This window comes from Octopus bimaculoides, chromosome 1 (genome assembly GCF_046866305.1).
Source record: "Octopus bimaculoides isolate indiv1 chromosome 1, ASM4686630v1, whole genome shotgun sequence".
NCBI classification, from domain to species: Eukaryota; Metazoa; Mollusca; class Cephalopoda; order Octopoda; family Octopodidae; genus Octopus; species Octopus bimaculoides.
The window spans coordinates 117592918-117606192 of NC_142928.1; the positions used below are offsets into that span (position 1 = coordinate 117592918).

Genomic DNA, 13275 nt, shown 5'->3' on the forward strand with positions numbered 1-13275 from the left:
CTTCAAATTTCATACCTAAAAGTACAAGAGAAATTCTATTCGATTTAACAATATATTTCATGGCAGATATTTATTAGCAAATCAGGTCTTTGCCAAATTGTACGTTTTCTTTTTTTTTTTTTTCAATTTTCACTTTTTAGATTGCCATTTGTCTTACACGCATGACTATAGTCAGTCAAGCTAAAGGCAAATGCGACCTAATTTGATCCAAATAACAAAATTCTCCCAATTTATCAAGAATCAGATGGAAGCCATATCTTTTATTTGTTTCAATCATTAGATTATGACCATTATAGGAATCCATGTAAATCAAATATTTCAAGGGAAATAAATCCAACAAAGTCTAAGCCAGGAAGGTTACTACTTGTCATGCACTTATTTTAAATATCAGTAAATTTTTGTTCCTTCATGTTCAGGTATTCATAAATCCTTAGATTTGCCATATACTCCAAATTAATAATTACAAAAACTTCACTAATCGTTCATTTAATTCTTATTCGTCAACTTCTCTTCGCAGCTGCGTAAGGAGAAAAGACGAGAATTGAAACCTGTGTGGTGATCTCTACACTGTAGCAACATGTATTATTGTTTTCCGCCTCTCATATACATTTACGTCTTATATGTTTTGTCTAAGTACAATCGGATACGTCAGTCCAAGTAATTGATTGGAGTCTATCGACCATGAGAGGCGAGTGATAAGCAAACATCATACAAGGCATTTATTTCCGTTCTAGCATTTCTAAAATTCTACCGATTTCAATCATTTATAATAATACTGAATTTCGCTGGTTCAGTAAATCTGTTTGAGTGAAATCCAGTTCACTATAAGTATTTACAGTACAGATTTCACAGAAATTACTGGCATAAGTGACCAAAGACATGTTACTAAGGCAGACTAACGAGAAAATATATCGACTCGAATATACTTAAATACGGACCCGAAATTTTTGAATAAATACATTTTGAAGAGAAAAATTGATTCTTAATATATTCAACTTAAGTAGTCGCTTTGTGCAGTGTCTACTGTGCACAAATCTACCTTACTTGTGAACAAACGCAGAAACTGAAATAACTTAGAAGGTTAAAGCATTTCTCAAACTATTAAGCCCATCATTACATTTACGTTTTAATCACATTGAAGCTGAATATGTTCATATAACTTTTATTTCTAATGTAGGAATAATATATTCCTTATTCACTAGATTCTTAACAGATAGGTATACTTTTGGATTTATAACATTAATATATGGTACAGCTTTGAATTTAGACGGCATTAAATATCTTAAATAAATTAGAAGTATAGAATGTAGTTTTATGAATGAATACTATCGCAAAAAAATATATATATTCCATTGGACAGAGCATCTAGATTAACTCGCCTGGCTACGTCTAAGATCACATATTTCTATAGCCGAATAACTTGTCGACACAAATTCTCTTTCTCTTTCTGACGGGCTTGATTCTAGTAAAAATCCCTACTGAAATGTTGGAAAGAAAACATAAAATAAAGTGCATGCGCGCGCACGCACGCACATATACACACACATACACGAGGAAAGAAGGAAAGAAATGAGTATTGTGATTAAGATCAAGTAGAAAGAGAAGAAAACACTATCTCATTCTATCAGAAATTTAATTCTAGTAAAATATGTTAGCTAAAACCAACATTTAGTTTTAGATTTGATTATATGTTATGACACACAACCAGACATATTATGAGGTCGAGACAATGCAACAAGGAGAAGAGTGTTTGATAGTATAACAAACGGGTTAAATTGTGAAAGCCGCTTTGTTTTGTATTTCTTTTTGCACAAAGGAGATATTGTTGCAAAATTGAAAAATAAAAAAAAAAACAGAATTTTTATAGATTTAAACATGCTAATACTTAATATCATGTCGTTTATATATGTGTAACAAAATAAAAAAGGGAAAATGTGGGTTACTTTCGAAATTAACCCAGATTACTATTGAATTTATTATTTTACTTTAGTGCTACTTTTTTTACTTTCTTTTCTTGCGAAAACACGAAGATGTTTTAATATACATAACTAATTCAATTGGTGATTTTTGGTGACACGTGAGTAATTGGATTTAGAATTTAGTGTGAGGTTTCTGAGTATTTTTAATTTATTACTTCCTAGTGTTCACTTTCACTAATATTGGTCTCTATTCATGAAGGTACACGTGTCCTATACTTTAGGTGGAAGGCCAAAATAGGAAATGTCCGATTGTAACTGTCCTAACAACATTAAAATCACAAATAAGATGAAAAGCTTTCCAAAGAAAATATATGAAGAGATCAGCTTATAGAAATCTCCGAAAAGAATTACATGTGTCATTAAAATATTTGCACCGCGACCATACGATTATAAGGGTGATGCAGCGAAGTAATTTAGCCACGGATTATCCAGTGGATTTTGAGCAAAATTTAATGTACGCAAGTAATTTTATAGATGCCATGTAAAATAATTTACATTAATAAAAAATAGCATACTCGATACGGATATACAGTAAAGTTAGGTACTGATATAGTCCTTGTGTTATCTAGAGCATAGTTACCCGGTGTTTTATGTATGGATTATTCTAAACAATCATTTATTTAGAAGGGGCCTATGGTAAAGAAATCCGATAATACGTGAGTTCTGTCGAGGGTACCACTTGTGAGAACGCAATTATGCGCAGGTTGTTTTCTCTACACCATCAAGTCGTTAGAGGAAAAATTTTACAAACTAAAATTGATAGTTAAGTTAATGTGATAGTAAAAGGGATGAAGTGGTGATCAGCGAGCAGAGATGATATGGTGATGTGCATACAGTGTCGAAAGAGGGAATGAAGAGAGTGACTCAAATGTAATAAATGCGTTTATGAAAAAACATTACCCATTTCATAACTTATATAACAGAAATATCCCGGCGTCAGTGAATTAACAGAAAACGCACACACGCACACGCCCGCGCACGCAAACACACGCACACACATATATACACAAACAAATAGTTACGATATTATACGATAGGCTTTCTCATAGATTGTCTACTAAAGTGCACAAAGAAAAGATATAGGACTAGATCTTAGTTGGAGACTTTTGATATGTTAACAGAGCCAGTTCAAAATTGGATCGAAACCCGTGCTTGCACTGGAAACATCTTAACAAAACAGATTTGCCTAAGTAGCTGACGATTGTTTGAATGAAATCTTTTTACACATTTAGAAAGTATACATATCTTAAATTTATTTTCATTTTTAGCTACCGTAACACAAGAATATATTAGTATTACAAGATAACAATGCGTGCTGCTGATCAGTTCAGTATTTTTCTACTTTAATCAGTTGGACATCTTGTCCCTCTTGAGGATTCTGTTGAAACTTTGGTAATAATTCTGTTTTTGCAAGCAAAGGTTTGAAATTCATGTTGCGAGTTTAAAACAAATCGCCAATTACAACATTGCATTTTATCTTATATTATGTAGTAACAGCTGTTATACCAAGCTATTGCTTGCTCAGTATCTTAGCAAGAGCTTAAATGTAATGCACTTCTATATATGAAGGATTCAGTGGTATACAAAAGAAGATCCAATGCAGAATGCGCGCACAAGCGCAAATTTATATACATGCACATAAGGACATCCAGAAGACCACGAACACATATGTATATATAGAATATATATGTATATATAAAATATAAGGATGTATATGTGTGTGTTTGTGCATGTGTGAGTTTAAGCATTTCTGCATATATGTAGATAATGTAGGCGTGTAGTCTGTATGTAATGTATGTTTGTATGTATGTATATATGCAAACATGTATGTATGCATATATGTATGCATGTATATATATATATATGTATGTATTGTGCGCGTGCGTGCGTGCGTGCGTGCGTGCGTGCGTGCGTGCGTGTGTGTGTGTGTTTGTGTGTGTGTGTGTATACATATACAGGCATACGGCGAAAAGCAAACACGGAAAACTCATACATATCCACAAATACACCAATAGAAGCAGAAACACATACATTCATTCATACATATAAATACATAAACACATGTATAAATATATACATACATACACACACACCTACATAAAGAGAGAAAAGAACTGAACGAAACACTCAATAACCGAATCAAAAGACCTAGAAACACCGAAGGATGATGGAAATGTCATTCATACAAGGTTTTTACATACATTTTCAAGCCAACCTTATGGTTAAAACATATTTTTTAACATGTGTCTTGTACATTATTGTTAAAACTATAAAGCGTGGGGTAGTAAGACAAAATAATACCAAACACGAAAAAAACATGATTCTGAACAGTTTTATGTACACATGTATATATGCATGTATACACACACACACACACACACACACACACACACACACACACACACACACACACATACATATATATATGTATGTATGCATGTATATATGTATATATATATATATGCATGTGCGTGTGTATATATTTATATATATATATATATATATATATATATATATATATATATATATATATATATATATATATATATATATATATATGTTCGTCTGCGTGTGTGTGTGACCGTGTAGATATATTTATGTACACATGCACAGCATAATATGTATGCTTATTCTTTCTTTCAAATATATATATACACGCGTCTATCTGTGTACTATATATGTACGTATATATATATATATATATATATATATATATATATATATATATATAAGCATATACACGCAAGCATACACACAGATACACACGCACATTTTCTTGTATGTGTGTGCGCATATATATCATCGCTTGTTTTCTTTTTATTTTTATCTTATCTTTACGTTTAAAACATAAGAAAAATATTTTAAAATAAGAATGTCAGAAACAAAAAAAAAAAAATTGCATAGAAAAAACAAAGAAATAATCAAAGCAATATATAAATAAATAAGGAAACATTCCACATTGAAAATAAAGGAAATGGCCGGTTTGTAGTAAGATTATGAAAGTTATGAAGTCAAGGGTGGAAGATAAAGGTTAAGATTACGGCAGAAGACCGGCTTTTAGAACTGGAATAAAAATCTATGAAAACCCATATGAGAGAAACGAAAACATTCTTCAACATCTGCCTCAAAGGAAAACCCTCTTTGCGAAGACTTTTTTCATTCTATTGTTGTTGCTGCAATTGTCGTTATGTATGCCTTCTTTCATTTTCGTTTACCTTAGTGCAACTTCTGTCTGTCACTCTCTTTTTCTCTTTGTTTCCTTCTTCCCATACAGACACAAACATTCGCACATAGACATACTCACACGCAGACGCGCACACAAACATCCTTGCATATATATTCACAGACACATATGTGTATACACACACACACACATACACACACACATATATATATATAAATAGATAGATAGATAGATAGATAGATAGATAGATAGATGGATGGATAGATAGATAGATAGATAGATAGATAGATAGATAGATATGCCCACAAGTGCGCGCACACTCACACACTTGTATATTTGTGTGTATATATATATAAATATTTAAACATACATCCTCACTCACTTATATATGAGCCTATTTGTATATGCGTATATAATTAGTGTATGCTACGAAAGAGTATGGAATGTCGCTGTGTGGAATTGGTCCTTCTTATTTCCATGTGATTCTTATATATATATATATATATATATATATATATATATATATATGAGTGCGTGTATGTAACTGCACGTGGACTGTTGGCAATTCTTTCCTCCTTCTTCCTTTTCTTTTGAATTTTCCTGTGTCTCCTGTTTCCGAAGAAGAGCTTTGCTCGAAACGTAAAACAACCACTACTTCTTTCCTTCTCTGAGCGTCTTATTAGTACTTAGTATGTACCACGTCCTTGCGTTGTTGTTTTGTCTTGTCTTTTTTCTCTGTTTTTTTTTTATTAATTATATATATCGATGTGTGCGTTTGTATGCGTGTGTGGGTACTACGTACGTATGTATGTGTGTGTGTGTGTGTGTGTGTGTTGGTTTTATATATACTTTAATTGTTGTTTTCTTGGAAAACGACATCAATAATTCAAAAGTTTACGTTGATCCTAGTTTTTTTGTTTACTAAGCCTGATATTTATTTTATTCAACTCTTTGTAGAACCACTAGGAAAAGTTACACTAACACATACGCGGACATCGACACTGACACTCATAGTTGTACACAAAACACATGTTTGTATGTGCATGTGTATATTCATGTGTGCATATGCATGTGTTTGTGTATGCGCGCATGTGAATATCTGATATATGGTTGATTAATTTGTGAAGTTAAGAATTACCTGTGCGTATGCGTATGTAAATGCATGTGTGTATACATACACATACATTTACACAGGTAGTTCTTGGCTTCACGACTCAATCTATCGTCTATCGCAAATGGTAATTATTTCCTATATTATCATGAATCAGTTTAGGATGCCTCCATAAAGATTTCTAGTTGAAAATAAAATGGCACGTTGAACTCAATCAAATATACTAGAGATGAACAAAGGATGCTGGGCATAACCGAGCTTGTTTGGCCTTTGGCACAATTGAACGTTCTATTCATCCGCTAGAACATCATTTTGGAATAGTGCGCATCGAGTTACGAGGAATTTTTTTTTTAATAGTTTGTACTTTTGTTTTGAATTTAGTTGTTAAGCAGTTGTTGCTTGTGTTTCGCTCAGCTCAGCCCTGTTTCGAATGTCAGTGTACGTAGACCAATATACCTTTATTTAAGCCTTGATTTTCTTACTCAAGAGGGATTCTAAGAAATCGCGGTTAGATCATTGAGCAGTTCTGATAGACTGTAGTACAGTTATTTTGGCTTCTCCATTTCTCTCTCTCCCTTTCCTTTTCTCCCTTTCCCCCTCACTCTCTCACTTCTAGTTACCAATTTTGCCTCGATGTTTAGGCCGTTAACTTAATTTTAGATTATGTATACAGTACGTTTTCATTTAATAACCTCACTCTTATTCTGTTACAATCTCTTCTAGTAGTTTAACCATCACCCCCACCCCCTTCGACAATGCAATTAGTCTACTTCTATGCTCACTACGATGGAAGTGTTTTAATCATAATGATGGAATGCGCTGGTCATTCACTATAGTTTTCTATATTTATTTTCTTGTTTTGTATTTTCGGTTACAAATGTAGTTAGTTTCGTTTTCTAGTTTTTATTTATTTAATTACTAAAATACGCCTTTTGTCCCTTGATGCACGAAGATTTTTTATCAAAATTAAAAACATATTTCCTTACAACATAAACCCTATCTCAATGTGCTGGCACATATAGACTTAAATACTCGTATTTGTGTTTATTGCAGATAAGGATATATTTTAAAATTATTGAACACGGAAAGATTATTTGAAGCTATCATATGACTATTGTCAAATACATACTTATTTGCTGCTGCAAATAGTAATGGTCATAGAACCTGCAGAGCACAGTTTTAGGACCATTACTCTTTATTGTCACCCTTCGAGTATAATCTTACAGGTGCACTCAGCCAATGTCAGAAAGATATCGATGGCTATCCAAACTCTACTCCATAATGAGCTAAACCTGATTTACCAATTTGCAGATAAAAACAATACGAAATTCAATGCATTCAAGTTTTCCATCACGCAGGGAATATCCACAAATCACATTATTTCACATCAGATAACAATGATTCAGAGCGCCAGTTAACTACGACACTTATGGTGCATCTTTCATCTGCCAAATCACCAACATTTTCTCTAAATTGAGACATCTCATACGATGGATCCTTCGAACTTTTGTGACAAGAAAAAACGATTGTTATGATAACTCTATATGCAAAAGTTTAGTTCTGAGCAGATAGATTACTGCTTACAGCTTTGGTCTTCAAATACATCTGGTCCTGTAGGAGAAATTTAAGGATTATAAAGAACTATCATCTGTTAACTAACTTTGATTAAAAGATTTAATTGCTGCGAGCGTCAGAAAGCTCTGCGTCTCTACTCTCTTGAACATCAAAGAGAGAGATATACTACCATATATGTATGGAAATTCCAGGAGGGGCATGTTCCAAAACTTGGACATCAGAGTACATTTTAATGCTCCACCTGGCTGATACTGCTAGCCTTGAAATTACGAGCAAAAACACTCTATTGTATCCGTCTAATATTTAGAGGTTCCCCGTTGTTCAACTGCTACAAATTTAATTACAGTCGAACTTCCAGTCATAGAGGGACAACAAGAGCGAAAGAAAATAAATGAGGGTGTTTAATAGCAGTTATCTTTTGAATAATCGATGATATCCTACAATATATATATATATTGATAGAAAAGGTAAGACAACAAAATAAAGAAAGAGACCTCGATATTATGTAAATAGAAGAATTTATCTGTAAATGATGTGTGACAATTAATTATTCGGTAGCCATGATAAAACTCCAAGTTTCGGAAGCCCACGCCGTCGTCTCTTCAGTTATCTGGCCATCGAAGAATGCTATGAAAATGACATTTAAACAAAGGGAAATTACAGTGTGGTTGACCGTTATTAAGACAAAGGAGCTATTAGAATCACCGCTAAGTGAGGGGAGGGAGTAAAGGTAAGGAAGTAAAAATGTCCATAGTATTCACGTTAGCGCACCAGTCCATACGTACACATGCGCGCCCGCGCACCCACGTACATGCGCCTAAATATATATATATATATACTCATCCACCCTCACTTGAAACACACACAACCTCACCCACACTTTCGCCAAAAAATATATATATACCCGCATACACGCCCACACACACACACACGCACGCAACACGCTCGTACACCTACACACGCGCGCAAAAAGGTTCATACACACATCTATATACGCACAGGAAAAAAGCAGGGTGGAAGGTAGAATACAGAAAAACTATGTGTAAAAAATATATAAAACAATATCTCTATAAATATGTAAAAAATATATATGAAATATAAGTGAAAAGTATAGAGAGATGAAAAGCTTGCACACATTAGTGAAAACAAATCCTATCAGTAATCTCGGGGGACCAAAAACGTAACAAATATTTAGCCACATGTGGATATGATCCGAAAAGTTCAGTTCTTGAATTTAGGCATATGGTGGTGTCTAAGCTGCCTTTTCAGATGAGCCATCTTTCCATATCACAAAGACCGCATTTTCCGCTGCCGTTGGTGTAGGGTTTACACTTGGCTAAGATCTTCCAATGGATGTTGTAACTGACACCTTTATCTTTTAAGGACCATATATGACTGGTTAATTTGGTCGTTTTCCTCTTATCCCAGTGCCTGAAGATTGAGGTGATTGTTGAATCTGGCTTCGAAATTACCCTCTGTAAGGCACACGTATTCCTTCGTCGAAACTGTATCCTTAGTGGATATAGAGTGCACGGTGGCTATAATAAATGATGGTCTCGGACATGCAAGCTCCATTTAGCAGGCACAAATTTTTATCCCTACATAAATAGCTAGTTTCATATTGTGGTTTTTGTGTGTTGTGTATGATTATATTTTTTAAATTAGTGGTTGAGCTGAAGCTGATTTTTAAGTTATGTCTATTGAAGAGCTTTCTGTAACTATGGTTGATTGGAAAATGTATTTCTATCAGTGCTAAGAAATACTTGCCTATATTAAAGGTCACTTTGGGTGAGTAGGAGGGTGTGAACCAGATAGTTTTCCTATTTCTATGTTTCCTTTTCTTTATTATTGGACTGGTGGCAGGTGTATAGGTTATTTCCTCACTAAAACCACTATCTTTTAGTGCCTTATTATATACTGGGGCAACGCTATTAAAAATGTCCCTATCAGAGCAGAGGCTAGATATTCGTTAAATTTAGAAAAATATTCGGATTGTTAATGTTTGTTTCATACGCACATACTGATATACATACATACACATACATACATACATACATACATACATACATACATATATACATACATACATATATACATACATACATACATATATACATACATACATTTTTTCTAGAACCTCCAGTCTTCTCCGCCTAAAGGAACTTATCACCTTCACATTTTCCATTTATATTTTCTATAAAAACACTGGCTTCCACTTCTACCAACATTTTCCTTCGCGAAAACCACCTGCATAAAACGTGTCATCTCCTATTTCCAGTTCCAACAACTCCGCAGACGATTTTATTCATTCTACGAGTGTATCCATCCATCCTTATGCAAGCTGCGTTTCTTATGACTCAACCAGTGATCGCATCATAAATTTTATATCTCGCGTCCGGAATACAACCATGCGACACCTCATTCATCGCATTCCTTCCTTAAACTCGACCGCAACCAACGCACATTCGTCATCCACAGCTGCTCTTTTCACACCCATGCCCCACTCAGATCTGTTCCTTACTTTCTTTACTGCTGGCACACTTACACTTGCCTTTCCAAATCATCACTTTCATCAAACCTACACACTATACGTTCCACTTAAGGGATTCATTTCGATGAAAGCCTAAAAACTTCATATGCACACCAATGTTTCAGGTGCAACATGATCAACATCGGATAAATCGGCTGCCGACAATCCGACAGGTTTGCATAACATCTCAAAGACATCAGACTTGTCAACGAGTTCCCTGTTTCTCGAAATTTCGGTAGCGATAACCGCTCCACCTAACACCTTCTGGTCTTGGAAACCAGTATAGGATGCCCCCTTTCCTTTCTCAAAACGTACACATTCATCGGACCAAATTCATCACTCCCTCCACTTACACTTGAAGCCCCTCGCATCAAATTTAGATTTCTCCACCTTAACCTTGCTGCATCCCTCTTCCTAGCAGCCCCCTGCACTAAATTCTGTCACCTTCGCCTCACACGTCATCATTGTCTCTCAAGCACTTACTAATACATATATATACATAAATGTGCAATAGTGTTTGTTTGTGTGTGTGTTTGGGGTTACTCTAACCCCCCTCCCCACACTGTCAAACCGATTTTAATGATTTTTAGCACATAGGTAGATCACATGCCCTGAATTTCAAATAAGACTGGAATTTCTCGAAAACTCAATAATGTTCAGTTGGCATCGATTTTGTGAGCTCAATCGAACGTTTGAATGGAAATTCCTATAACGATGTTATTTTTTCCAGCAGCTTTTGCATTTTTTCACGTGTAATATTTCCACAGAATCTATAGAATTAAATAAAGGCCTTATGCAACACCGCTCCTTCAACAAAACTCCGTCACCTGCCCTGATCATTTTTGCTCCGCCTGCCACACATCTACTCATCCTGCGACAGCCTGCCGAGTCAGATATTACATCTTAATGGGTAATAGTTGGCAAGAGGAACGTAGAAGATTTCAATACAAGGTCAGAGGCGGGCTTAACTTCAACACGGAAAACACGAGCAACGAAGGATCCAGCAGCTAGTTTTTCACATAAACACATATAAAGCTTCTTTTAAAACACTTTCCGTCTTGCATTAATACTTTTCATTTACACACGTATATTCACGCATGCATAATCATTTGTCATCTAACATTTGTTTTGCTGACACATACACACACATATGCACGCACGCACATACACACAACCTATCATACTCAAACTCAGACACAAACTCAAACACCTTATTCGGGCAGACGCATATAAATCTTCGCACACGCACATAGACCTACACACATATACTCAATTCATCCACAGCTTTTCTCGTTTTCACATGCACACACCAAGGAACAAGCACATACACGTGCCCAAACGCACCTAATTGTTACATGCAGAAGCATATACAATCATTGGTACTCAAATATATACGCACCCACTCTCGACTTATACACACACATACCCACACCGTTACGGGGGCACACAAACACACTTACGTACTCATGCATAGTACACTCACGCATAAAAGCACATATACTTCAACACATCAAATTTCCAGTATTGCTTAAAAGCTGTGTCTCACATTTCCTCCCTACAACTTTTCACCTCTGCTTGACAGCTACTGACACCTGAGGTTACCGATACCCGCTCATGCATTCTTCCCTTGCTGCTTCCTCTACTTACTATACATACTTTATTCAAACAGTTAAATCTTCTTCCTACCGCCATTTTTATTCCACAAGCGTCAAGTCTGGCTTTGGACCTATTCACTACATTTATTTTTCTCCATGTATTTTACCAGCTTCTTCATTACAGGTGTTTGTTCTCCTTAGTGGGTTTTATCATTATCTTGCAAACTTCTGGACACTCTACCAAGCTCTCGGGAATTTTAACCAGTTCTTTTTATTTTCTTTCATTTTTCTCAGAATTCATAATTTTTTTTTTCTCTTTTCAAATCATATTTTAAACCCTTCCTTTTCGTTACAAAACGTTTTCTCTCTCATATGTAAATTTGTTACTCACTTGTACACACATCAATAAAATATAGCTTTGCCATTCCATCCGATTAACTAACATTTTCCTTTGAACTCTCACCTGCTTTCTTCTCCTTATATGCTCATATTCACGCAACTCAGCAAAATATTACACACAAATGCACATACACATATTCTTCAGCACGCTTCCACTGTAACTACTACCAGTATATTTCCATATTTGCAAACCTCTATACACAGAGTGCACCATATTTATACAACTAATACACTCTTATGTTGGCATCTACACACCTACCACTTCCTGCTTCTTAACGCACTCCCAGTGCAGTACTCCTAGATGCTTTCTCAATCTTCGTCTAATTTTTTCACTGACTATTTCCCTTTCTCACTGTCTCAACAGATCTCTCTTCTGATGAACAACTAAAATTGGAAACCCTAAGACACTTCCTCTTTCCGTAAATGTGTTAAGCTAATATTTCATTTGTCATTGTTCTTCCTGGATTGTTCTTTTTGTTATTCTTTGTATTTATACTGTGTGTGTGTGTGTGTGTGTGTGTGTGTGTGTGTGTGTGTGTGTGTGTGTGTGTGTTTGTGCCTGTGTTTGTCTTTGTGTGTGTGTGTGAGACTCATGCATTCAAATGACCAAATTTCATACAACAGCATAGTGAAAGAAGACAAGTCTGATACAAATTTTAGCATTTGCTGCGTGTATAACATTTATCTGCTTTTTATTTGATTCTACCGAATGAGGCCTGGGGATGAATTCAGCTTTAAGCACCTAGTGAATTACAATGAAAAATGATGTGAAAATATTGCATGCAGAAAGAAGTCTACGCAAAAGTCTACATATTCGGCACTAGCTGAACACCAGATACCTCGGCTAGTAACTCTAATAGTCAATTGATAGTAACATTTATTTAGCAAATGAATTTTAATTG

The 13275-nt window shown here is 35.0% G+C and overlaps 1 protein-coding gene across 6 annotated transcripts in view; it reads left to right on the forward strand.

The window, feature by feature from the left end:
* Window positions 1–13275, forward strand: part of LOC106876842 (LIM/homeobox protein Lhx9) — a 250904-nt gene that overhangs the window by 144760 nt on the left and 92869 nt on the right. The window lies entirely within an intron of this gene.